The 12,109-nt window shown below is 44.9% G+C and overlaps 1 protein-coding gene across 1 annotated transcript in view; it reads left to right on the forward strand.

The window, feature by feature from the left end:
• The window catches only part of Cdh13 (cadherin 13), a 1,011,337-nt gene that overhangs the window by 210,781 nt on the left and 788,447 nt on the right, over window positions 1–12,109 (forward strand). The gene's annotated exons all lie outside the window — the stretch shown is intronic.

Raw genomic sequence — 12,109 nt, forward strand, 5'->3', positions numbered from 1 at the left:
TACCTTCTGCATGACCCAGGGAAGTAAGACCAATTGCAGCAATCTTTATCGGGGAGCCAGGTAGCACTGTGATGCAGAAGGCCAATGTGGTGACAGAGAGAAAGAAAGAGAACCAGAAATGATGGAGACATTCTCCTGATGGCTTCAAAGAGGGAAGAGGGAAGCCTTGAACCATGAATGTCAGTGGCTGAGCTGGGAAGAAGGAAACAGTTTGTCCCGCATGACGGAAGCCTGTGGACACACTGCAGACCTTGTGACTGGACAACAATGAAGTGGTTTCTAACAGCATAGATAAACATTTTAAGTCTGATATGAGGATCAGATACAGGGATTTCTCTGGGAGGTGATCCAGGAGTCAGGGGTGAAAGGGCAGGAGGGGAAGATAGACGAGGGGAAGAAAATCAGAGTAACATGGATTCCTGGCTCTTACTGATCACTACTGGAGTCAGGCAGGCTTCCATCCATGGGCACCTTGGATCTTAACCCAGAATTCTCTCTGGAGAAAGGCAAGAGTCCTTTCCCATGAATGGAGGACTCTCTCTAGAGAGAGTGACTCTTCTTATTAGTAACCTCTGCTTACCCTTGAATTTTAGCTATGCCCCTGCCCAAGAGCAGAAGGCAGAGGAGAGAGATTCTGAAATGTTCTGAATTCATTAACTGTCAGTTAAACTTTGGGTCTACTGTGGATCACTCAAGAACTTACCAGGGGACACTGGGGATATGGGTTTTATTTAACAAACGGCACAATTGATTTAGCGCCCCAAATTCCAGGATAGACACGGAAGCCGTCAAACACTAACACCAGGCAGGCACAGTGCCTAGTTTTTTCTTCAAATTCACTAAGGCACATTCTTGTGGATGCTTATTTCCCTGTTGGGTTTTCCTTTGGAGCTTGCTTGATTAATCCTGGAACCTTAAACAGAAAGAGTTAATTCTCTTTAGACAAAAAACTGATTTGACCGAATCGCTTCTGGCTGGGTTTGAGGCAGACAAGCTTCATCAATTCAATCCCATTTTGAGACAACAAAACACCTTCAAATAATCTTGAAAACAACCCATAGCTTGTTATTCCCGCTGGCTTGGTCCCCATCTCTTGAACTGGCAGCGTGGTATTTACATCTACCAAACCTCTGACATGGAACATCCTTCCTCCTAGTTTGCCACTTGAAAAACTTCCAATCATTTTTTTCCCCAACATGGCCTTATCGGCAATGTGGTCCAAGTCTCTCACCTAAGAAGTGCGTTATTTCTTCTCCTTCATTTTTGTCCCTCCTTGTACATGCTACTAGAGAATAACACAAGTAACAGCCACTGTCACAGGAAGCATAATCAGGAAGCTGTCTCTGTCCTGAACCTTTTTATCAGAGGGCCTTAAGAGCTAAATAGCTAAATTCATTAGTTTACTATGCAAGTGGAGAAACTGGGGCACAGAGGTGTTGAATATACAGCAACTAAGTGGCAAGACTGGGATTAGCAACTATGTTGTCTTAGCTCAAATATCTTTACCTTCAACTACCTTTTAATTCCCTACAAAGTGAAACACAGTTTATTACGTCTTATTAATTATGTATGTCTTTCCTTTCCTCCCAGATGATACGTTTATTAAAGACTTGGACTCCTTCTCAGTCTCTAGCATCTGATCCAGAAAACTTGGACATAAGAAATTTTTTTTAAAAAAAGTTTGAGTAAGGACTAAATATAAAACAGGAGTAGAGAAATTACATAGCATGAAAGGGTCCTTAGTCTCAATCCTAAATAAACAAATAAGAAAGAGAGAAAAAAAGAAACTCAGAGTCTGGAAATGTATCTTTGTGCAACCACATAGAACTGGGCATTGCAGCTCTCAGGAGGTAGAGGCAGGGGGATCATAAGTTTAGGTCACTCTTGACTCCATGAGTGAGTCAAGTAGTGTCAAGCTGGGCTACAAGAGACCCTGTCTCAAGAGGGAAAAAAAATAGCCCAGAGGTATCATATGAAACAGTGAACTTCCCCACAAGGGCAGATCACCCTGTCTGTCAGTGCTCAGGAGCCCGAGAGGCACTTAGGACATCACTGCTGGTGTTGGATATCAGCTCCTCTGGAGGTCTTCTGAGGAGAACTCTCTTGTGCTACCTCCCTTCCTATCGCATGTGCTTCCCATCGTCAAGATGGCTCCAGTTCCTCTTGTACGGCATCCCTCTGCCTCCACTTTTGTAATCATAACTGCTGATTTAACTCTTGTGTTTTCAGAGATCCTTGAGTTTGTTCTGATGCTTCTTCACCTACCCAAATAAGCATTTTACTTTAAAGCCAGCTGCTTTTCAACCTGGACTCCTCTGGGTGGTGTAACCCGACATATTCTTGTGGTATAGGCACCAGGATGATGACATTTTAGGGGGTCCCTAGCTTTTTTCCATTACCCGCATATTGTTTCATCAGCTACTGGGTACCACAAGTACTACGTTGCATCTCCCAAAGACAGTATGGACAGACAATCCTGTGAAGTCATTTCTTAAAAGCCACAGAAATGGCCACACAGCCAGAATGCAGACTTGTATTAGTTCAGCCCCTGGCCTCACTCTTTTTTCAGACTTAGTCAACTCCCATTCTTTTTTTTTTTTTTTACAAAACTTTATTTATCAATATTTGTATAAACATATATACTTATACATGTATACATATGTAAACAATAATTAAATAATAAGATTTATTTAAAAAGTATGGGGAGTTGGGAAAAGTGGGAGGAAGGAGAGAAAGGGGAAATTATGTAAATACAGTGTTCATATATGAAATTCTCAAAAAGGAATCCAGTTTTTAAAAATGTTCAATAGATTAACTACCATTTTACAATATGAAAATAAATATGACCTATAATTATGTTAAAGGACATTTTAACTCACTACAAACTTTGAAGTTTAAAATGAGATCAATAAAAATTATTTTACCCAGCATACTAACAAAAACCACAATAACGTTTTATAATTCAAAGTATTTCTAAGAACAAGAAAATAGATTGTCAGGAGCTAAGTCAGCAGAACCAGGGGTACGCTGTGTGTGTGTGTGTGTGTGTGTGTGTGTGTGTGTGTTTTATCAAATCATAATTTTTACTTTTTAACGTGGGGGTTATAAACACAAAAATGCAAGATGTGGGGGAGGGGATGACACAGGAGCATAGGTGTTCAGGGAGAGTACAGATATCTTTCAGAACAGGGTATCAGCTGGGTGAAGGTTCAGGGGTCAGGTCACTATGACTCTGCCTATGATTCACTTGTCCTTATCTAATTTGGTACTATCTGCCAAAGGGTGCCTATTTACAAGGTCTATGACTACTCAGGCTGGTAAATTTCAACAAAAGCTGCCTGTTTACAATAGTTTATAGCCCTCTGTTTCAGTGTTTTTTCCATAGGGACCCAAGACTTTGTGTTAGCAGGCATGTAAGTCAGGCCTATTGCTGATTTTAGGCTTATGGCTGATTTTAGGCCTTCAGTGTATAAGCAGGGCTGCCCCTGACATCTCCTCCCTTCTCCAAGTATAGAAGAGCTATGGCGATTCTAATCTTGCCAAGGTGGGGATAGAGGCCTGACCTCCAGTAATTAAAGGGGACCTTGTAATGGCTCTAGTCCTCCTGTCGTTGTTTAGTGAGGCATGAGGGCCATACCTGTCCCGATGTCTTTTTCCTGGAGAGGGGATACTTTTGACATCAACCCCTATGCAGTCAGGCTTGTCCCTCAGGGAACCCAGAAACATATTTTTAACTTTTATTTATATTCCCTTGCAGTGCTTAGCCTCGCAGCCTACGCAAGAATTCAGATCGCCAGACAGAGGGGGTTCTGGGTGGCCCCTCTTTGCTTGGTCTAGGGGCGGAAGTCCCCTCTTTTAGGTTGGGTAGAGATGGGATTTGGGAACACCCTGGATAGAGTAACAACCTCATCTTGAGTCTCATGATCCCCCATAGCTAACTTATGACAATGTATCAGAATAGATTTTGCTATCAGATTATCTATCTTTTGTTTCACAAAGCTAGTCAGCCTATTTAAGGCCCAGGGACCAAAAGAAATAAGCAAAAATAACCCAATTAATGGTCCCAAGATAGAAGGAAGTAGGGTTGACAGTCATGGAGAGGTCAACTCCCATTCTTAAAACTTGAGAAAAAAATCTGTCCAGTTCCATTCAATTAGAAATGAGGTCCAGGGTGTCGGGTTTTAAACTGTGCATGTAAATACCACAGAACCCGCCAGGGAAAAGAAGCACACTCTGGCTTGTCTCCACAGGAACCCCAACATCACTTCTAAATATCTGTTGCCTTAACAGCTGGGAAGATGGCAGCTCCTAGTATTCCTGCAGCTTTAAAACACCAAGAACGTTTTGGGGAAGTTAGACTCCAGCAGAGTGTCAGTGATGGATGCTTAGGTGTGCTGGCATGTGTGAGTGTGTGCATTAGCTTCTTGGGAACGCTGTCTTCTTAGGCTGTCAGTGGATAGTGGGCTTTTTTAAATCCTTCCCAGACTCTGAGCTTTTGGTGTTCGACAGGATAAAGACTCAATCAAAATATGGTGCTTTACTTTTTTTTTTTTTTTTTTCATCCTGCAAGTCAGAAACAGACATAGCAGGCTCTTTTCCCCACTAGACTAAGCCCCTCCAAACTGGTTACAGCAAAGCCAGTCTGATGAGAACAAACCAGAGGTATTTTGTGGCAAGGAGAAAGCACCTGTCCATCCAGGCTAATAGCAAACACTGGGTTAGTCACTATTAGAAACACAGTGCTGAGAGACATGAACAGCTTTGTCTGGAACAATAACACCGGAGAACTGGCTTAAGGGAAGAGGAGATCTGAGGCTGTTCACGGCCCGTGAGATCATTGTTTGTGGCAGTCAGTTTCTTTGTATTTATGCCGCTTAGGAGGCAGTGTGATAAGCTGATTCTTTCCGGCTTGCTATTTACCACTGGCTACTGGAACATGTCTGCAGAACCTGGGACATGGAAGCTCTCTGTCCAGGCTCTGTGCCTGCTCACTGTGCAGCCAGCCAGGCAGGCTCTGGTTAGACAACCCATGGACCTCAGAGAACTAGCCCATGGGGATATGGCTGCTGTTTGCTAGCCACCTCCACTGGATGCCTGCGTCCTGCCTGTGAACTTAACTCAGTTTCCTTTCTATTAGACCATGCTGACCACATGGATTTCTTCTTCCTCTGTTTTTTTTTTTTACTGATAGACAAAGAGAGCCTATGGGGGCACTTCAGTGGTGACAATCCTTCCATGCTCCTTGTGGGAGCCATGATTTCTGGCCAGAAATCTTGCAGTGTAGCCAACAGCTCAAGGCGTGTGCACCTTTATGATGTGTGTCTGCAGGCTCGAAGCCTGGAGGGTCCTTGACTCCAGAGTCAGTGTCTTAAGTCTAGAGCTCATTTGGGCAACTCAGATGCTTAGATGTCTGGGGCAGAACCAGGAAGCCAGAGGGTGGGAGCCAGGCATAGTGACATGGTTACTATAGGGGAAGCCTTGAGAAGTCCTCTCTGTGTGATGTGAGGAATATGCTTCATAACACACACTCTATTTAGTCTTCGCTAGTCACATCTGCAGACCCCATAGGCTTCCAGTTGACGGCTCCCTACGCGTCTTGTTTTCTAGGACAGAATGCAGTGTAAGGGAGAAGCGTTCATTTTGGCTCATATTTTTGAGGGTAGAGTCTGTCACAGAGGGGTATCCATGGCCTCAGGAGTGTATGGTGTCTGCTCATGTTGTATCTGGAGTCAGGAAGCCCAGAGAGATGAACGTTGGTGCTCAGCTTGCTTTCTCTTTTTTCCCGTCTTTGGTGGGGGACCCCAGCCAGTGGAATAGGCCCACTTATATCTAGGGGGTTTCTCCTACCTCAATCTAACCTAGATTATCTCTCATAGATAGGTCCAGATTTTTTTTTCCATAGTCATTCTAAATCTCATCCAATTAACAATTAAGATGGACCATCACACACACAACAAGGACAGAGGAGGAGCAGACAGACAGACAGACAGAGACACAGAGACACAGAGAGGATGAATTTCTTTTGCTGGAAAGAAGCTTCAGAGCTGACTAGGCTCTTAAAACAGTACCTGTCAGGATAAACATACCCACCCCTTTCTAAAGAGAGAATGTTAATGTTTGTGCTGGCTGGAAAAAGGAAGCCCAAAGGAAAACCAGGTATGAAGAGGATGACCTCATGACCTGATGACCTAATAACCTGATGACCTCATGACCTACTCTTGGTGCTGGTAGATGAGTTCAGGGCAGGGACTCTTGAAGGGAGGACAGAGCTCTGAGCCAACGCCACCTGAAGGGATACTTGAATACAAAAGTAGCAACAAGTGGTATTTTAATGGCATCTGTCCCTGACTGCTCTGGGAACAGCAGCGAATTATAAATGCATTCATTTAAATATGATATGCAAGGGTAATGATGGAGATGTGTGAACAATTGGTGCGTGCGTTATCTGCAAAAATCTCCTCACTCAGTCTTCAGAGTAACAGCACCAGACCCCCATTCCTTCCCTTCTCCATCTGGGATAACTGAGGCACAGGTGGCTCACCAGGTGGACTCTGGAGATAGAGCTGGGATTTATACTGAATGGTGTAGTACAAACCCATGGGTATTGTCTTTCTAGGACATAGATCTGCTTCCAGAGCAGACTGATGGTCATTTTCAAATAATGGGCATCCTTTGATGATTATAAAACTCGATAGTCGCCATGCTCACAGCGATGCATCTGCACCTATTGTTTATGCGCAGCGGGCACTAATGCGTAAGTGAGAGCATGAACCACATCAGAAGACCGTTATTGCCCTGGTCGTAATGATATATTCGGAGTGCTTGCAGGTTCTGCTTGGCAAAGCTCCAGAGGGTGTGGGGAAACGGTCTGTCCAGGTAGGATCCTTGTGCCAGTGACTTTGATTCATGTTGGAGAAAGGCTGAGCTAGCTTGGGAGGAAGGCCAGGTGTTAATTCTTGCAACATTAAGTGATGGCGGTCCACAACCTGCCCCACACTTAATCAGCCTGTAGTTGGAGGCTGGGGGGTCCATGACAAGATCACCTGCAGATATACAGGTTTGGGTTCTTACAAGTCAGGCAGTCACTAGAACATTCTATCATCACTGAGCAATGAGACATTCAGCTTTGGGAGGTGCCATTAATCTGGATTCTTTGGTAAGTGCACTTTTGTGATTTCAAGGTATGGCACAGCACTAGTAGAGAGACATAAAATGATTTGTTTGAAAGCAGGATGTATTAAAGAAGAAGTCCTGGGATGGGGAGGGGGTCTCAGCAGGTGAGGCATATTCTGCTCAAGAGTGGAGACCACAGTTCAGATCCCAGGATGCAAATTCACTAGTGAGACTAGTTGTCGTGAGCTCTGGGCCCAAGGGAGACTCAGCCTCATCACATGAGAGAAACTGAAGAAGATACTCAACACCAACCCCCAGCCCTCACAGGCACAGGCTACACACATGTGTCCTTACACACACAAACATGCATGCATGCACACACAGACCCCACATATACATGGTGATAAAATGAAAAGTGTTCCTTCCTCTCCATTTACCCAACCCCATTTTAGGCCCAAGTTCAAGGCAGAACATTCCTTCTCAGGGGATGGATTTGCTTGAGGTCCCTAGATGAGGTTAGACCTTCCTCTGCCTAGCTTTGAAATATTCCCAAAGGATGTCATGCCTTCCTTTCAACTTAGATTTTCATTTTAGTTTGTCGATTATTCAAGTGAGGATTTGCTGATGCCTTTCTCCTTTTCTGGACCATAATACTGTGATAGTTAACGTCCATCGACCACCTTGCCTGGGCAGCACTTGCCTGATTACATTCTGTGAATCATCCTGTTGGATCCACACACATCTCACTTCTCACGTTTCCTAGATGAGAAAACAGAGGTGTGGGGCATCTCCACATCCTGCCAATACCACCAGCAAAAGGCTAACCAAATTTGAAGAAGGAAAATGGCCCCTGTGACCACACTAGAAATGCTAGACTGTAACACTTCCCTACAAGTCCCTGGCTGGGCTGGTTAGTGTTTGTTAATTTGGCACAAACTAGAGTTTCCTGGGAGAAGGGACCCTCAGCTGGGGAATTGCCTTCATCAGACTGTCCTGTGGGTATGTCTGTGAGGTATTTTCTTGATTAATGACTGATGTGGGGGTGCCCAGCTCATTGCGACAATGCTACCCATGGGCAGGTGAACCTGAGCTCTTTGAGAAAGCTACATTCCTTCATGGTCTCTGCTTCAGTTCCTGATTTCAGTTCCTGTGTTGACTCCCCTAAATGAGGGACTGTGACCCATAAGCCAAAGAAACCATTTCTTCCCCCAAGTTTCTTTTGGTCACTTAGTATCTTATCACAGCAACAGAAACAACAACAATAACAACAACAACAACAAACTAATACACTGGGCCATGTGCAACAGAGTCTAATGAATCCAGGACTTACAAATAGGAATACTTGATATGACACTTTGACCTTCCTAAGTCAGCCTCTATGCCTAGAGGGTCCCACTTATTTTATTTCACAAGCTCTGCTGGCTGGTTTTATGTCCACTTGACACAAGCTAGAGTCACTGGAATGAAGGGAGCCTCAGTTGAGAAAATACCTCCATAAGGTTGGGTTGTAGACAAGCCTGGAGGGCATTTTCTTAGTGATTGATGGGGGAGGGAGGAGCCCATCGTAAGTGTGGCCATCCTTGGGCAAGTGGTCCTGGGTTCTATAAAAAGGCAGACAGAGAGCCATGAGAAGCAAGCCAGTAAGCAGCATCCCTCCGTGGCCTCTGCATCAGCTCCTGCCTCCAGGTTCTGGCCCTGTTTGAGTTGCAGTCCTGACTTCCTTTGATGATGAACATATGGAGGTATAAGCCAAATAAACCCTTTCCTCCCCAAGTTGTTTTTGGGTCATGGTGTTTCATTGCAGCAGTAGAAACCCTGAGTAGGACGTAGGACACAAGCTATTTAATTTTTGACTGGTAGATAAACTAACCCCCAAATCCACAGTGATTAAAATGGCCTCCCACTGCTCCAGCTCTTCCTGGGAGTCAGCCCCTAGAAAGGTTGATTTTTTTCTTTTAGAATTCTAGAAGTATATTGAACAGATACTGTCAAGGAACCAGAAGAGGATCTGAGCATAGAAAATTCGGAGACTCAGGCAGAAATTACTGTTCCTTGACTCAACTAGAATCTCTCCCTCCTGGATGATTAGCTCAGTGTCCCCAGGGAAATTGTGCCTTCCTCAATATGTCTGGGGTGACTGGTTGACTGGTCTGGGATTTGAGGGCAGAATTAGCCAATTAGAAGGTTAACATATAATCTCAGGCAGAAGGTGCGACCTTTGCCCATTTCTGTTTAACTGAATTAGCATTAGCGGGTTATAGATTTTCTGCTCGCAACAATGCCGGCAAATTATTCTGAGCTCTGAGTCTGCATTCTGCAGATGTGCCACTTAGGATGTCAGCTCTATGATGGCTTCAGAAGGCATCAAACAAAAGCCTGGTCTCTGGACACAGGGACACTTAGAGGCAGACCTGCACACACACTGAACTACAGTGCCTCCCCGCCTACTCTGAGCTCAGAAATATGATGTCAGGCAGGCTGGTGACTTCTCCACCCAAGCTCCTCTGAAGTGCCTCTGTCTGACTGCACCACCAACCTCCTGAGATTGATTCTTGCTCCTTTTCCTTGGGGTTCAGTGATTCCCAGAAGGCTGGCATTCAAAGTGCCCCCCCCCCCCCACTCCTTAGCGACTGACCTTTTGTAGATTGTTTGGCAGTAGCTGGTGGGAAGAGAAAATTCCTCCCCCCCCCCCCCACCCCCAATGCTGATGTGCTCTGGTTAAGAATTCAAGGTCTGGTTTCAGCAGAGTTCAGTTTCTTTAAGAACAAGTGATGAGTCAAAGTTTTGAGTGCAAATCTTTGGGAGGATGGGGGCTGGGCTCAGATACAGATGGATGGGAGTGGGGAAATTAGCCAACAAGAGAAGAAGGTGGTTAGTGAAAACTGAATTATCAAGCCAGACACCCACTGATGGCACACAACTAGAGTGAATCCAGGTGGGAGGCAGAGGCAGATCACACACACACACACACACACACACACACACACACACAGGCCTTGCAGCCGTCTTGAAGGACAGGGGGCTGGGCTGTGTTAACTAATTCCCCTCCTCTACCATCATGGTCGGGCTGTCCCTGAGGATATTACGTTCTAAGGACTCAGTGCTTGTAATTTCAGCTCAGATTAGAGAAGCCTTTTATACTTTTTGGAGAGCTAAGCTTAGAAAATTGAAGCAAAACAAAATCCCTACAGCAGCGCTTCTCAACTTTCCTAATGCTGTGACCTTCTAATACAGTCCCTCATGTTGTGGTGACATGGTGACAGGCTCCCCTCCGCCACCACCATAAAATCATTTTGTTGCTACTTCAGAACTATAATTTTGCTACCGTTATAAATTGTAATGTCAATGTCTGATATACAGGATATCTAAGATACCACTCCCCTATATCCAAAAGGGGTTGTGACCCGCAGGTTGAGAACAGCTGCTGTATAGCCTGGCAGGAAGGTCTACGGGTCAGGGAATGAGCAAGGAGCTTGCCAGGAGATAGATCAGAAGACAATTACGTTTATATTCAGATCCTGACTCCGCCCATCCGCGTGTAGACCTTGAGTATAGCTACTTACTTCCTGCAAGTTTAGCTGACTGTGCATCATAAGGCTGCCAGGGAGACCAACCCATATCACGTTCAGACTGAGCTTAACATGGGACTTGCCATCTGGTAAGGGCTCAAACATGGCAGCTTTGCTTTTGAAGGCAAAAATGGAGGCCAGTGTGTGAGGTAGACACGTGGACAGATGAGCACCCAGTCAGGCCTCTCTCCCTGGAGATGATAGTCTCTGCTTATAGATATTAACTCTAGTTTTATCTAACTTAGACCCTGCCCCAGAGAGCATCATGTACCTTCATATCCCAAAACATGGAAGTGACTTCTGGGGAGTTATAGACAAATGGCTGTCAACCCCACATGGGTCACTCACAGATTCCACCCAAGTCTGGCTTGGTGAGCCAGTGAGAATACTTGGGGCTACTGACAGAAGCATGTGACAGACAAGAAGAGGGTCTCTCTTCTTAATAATGGTAATCACTTACTTATCCTCTCAGTTGAGAGACCTCATGTATCCTGTGAGGCTCCTAGTATGTTACTATATAAACCACATAACTCTTTCTACAATCCACCCACCAACACACACACACACACACACACACACACACACACACACACACATTCAAGTTGGCGGTCCCCATCTTATAAGAGTCTCTTGGGGAGAATCATTTTAGCTGTTCTGTTTTCAAAACGGCCATGTCACATTTGGGATGAAGTGCTTTACAACCCTATAGCCCGGGCTTCATTTTTTGTTTGTTGTGAATGATGGAAATCAAGAAATCCCAAGGACAAGAGTGAGGCCTTGGAAAGAATTGTACATTTTATATCCTGGGGTAGCCAAGTTTGCAAAAGTGAAAAGAAACTGGTGAAATTAATTATGACAGCACCCACTTATATTCAGCACCATATATAAAACACTATCAGTTCAATGCATAGTTGCTATAAAATTAATTTTGTCATAGTTTATATTCTGTGTGTGGCTTGTTAAACACCGTGACCCAAAGCAACTTGGGGAGGAAAAGATGTATCTGCCTTACATATCCACATATCCGGATCACAGCCCATTACTGGGAGAAGCCAAGGCAGGAACTCAAACAGGGGAGGAGCCATGGAGGAACGTTGCTGACTAGCTTGGTCCTTGTAGCTTGCTAAGCTAGGATCGCCTGCCCAATGGTGGCACAGCCCACTGTGGGCGGAACCCTCCCACTCACACATCCATCATCAGTCAAGACAGTCTCTCACAGACTCATCCATAGGCTGTCCTGATGGAGATGATTCCTCAGCTGAGGTTCCTTCTAGCTGGGTGACTCTGTTGTATGTCAAGTTGATGATAACTAACCCAACTATGTCTCAGTTTGGGGTCAGCTACATTGTAGGGCCCAGTGGCCACCTGTGGCTCATGACCACCATGATAGAGCAGGGTCAAGATCCACCAGGCCTTGAAATACTTTT

This window comes from Arvicanthis niloticus, chromosome 18, assembly GCF_011762505.2.
Source record: "Arvicanthis niloticus isolate mArvNil1 chromosome 18, mArvNil1.pat.X, whole genome shotgun sequence".
Taxonomy (NCBI): Eukaryota; Metazoa; Chordata; class Mammalia; order Rodentia; family Muridae; genus Arvicanthis; species Arvicanthis niloticus.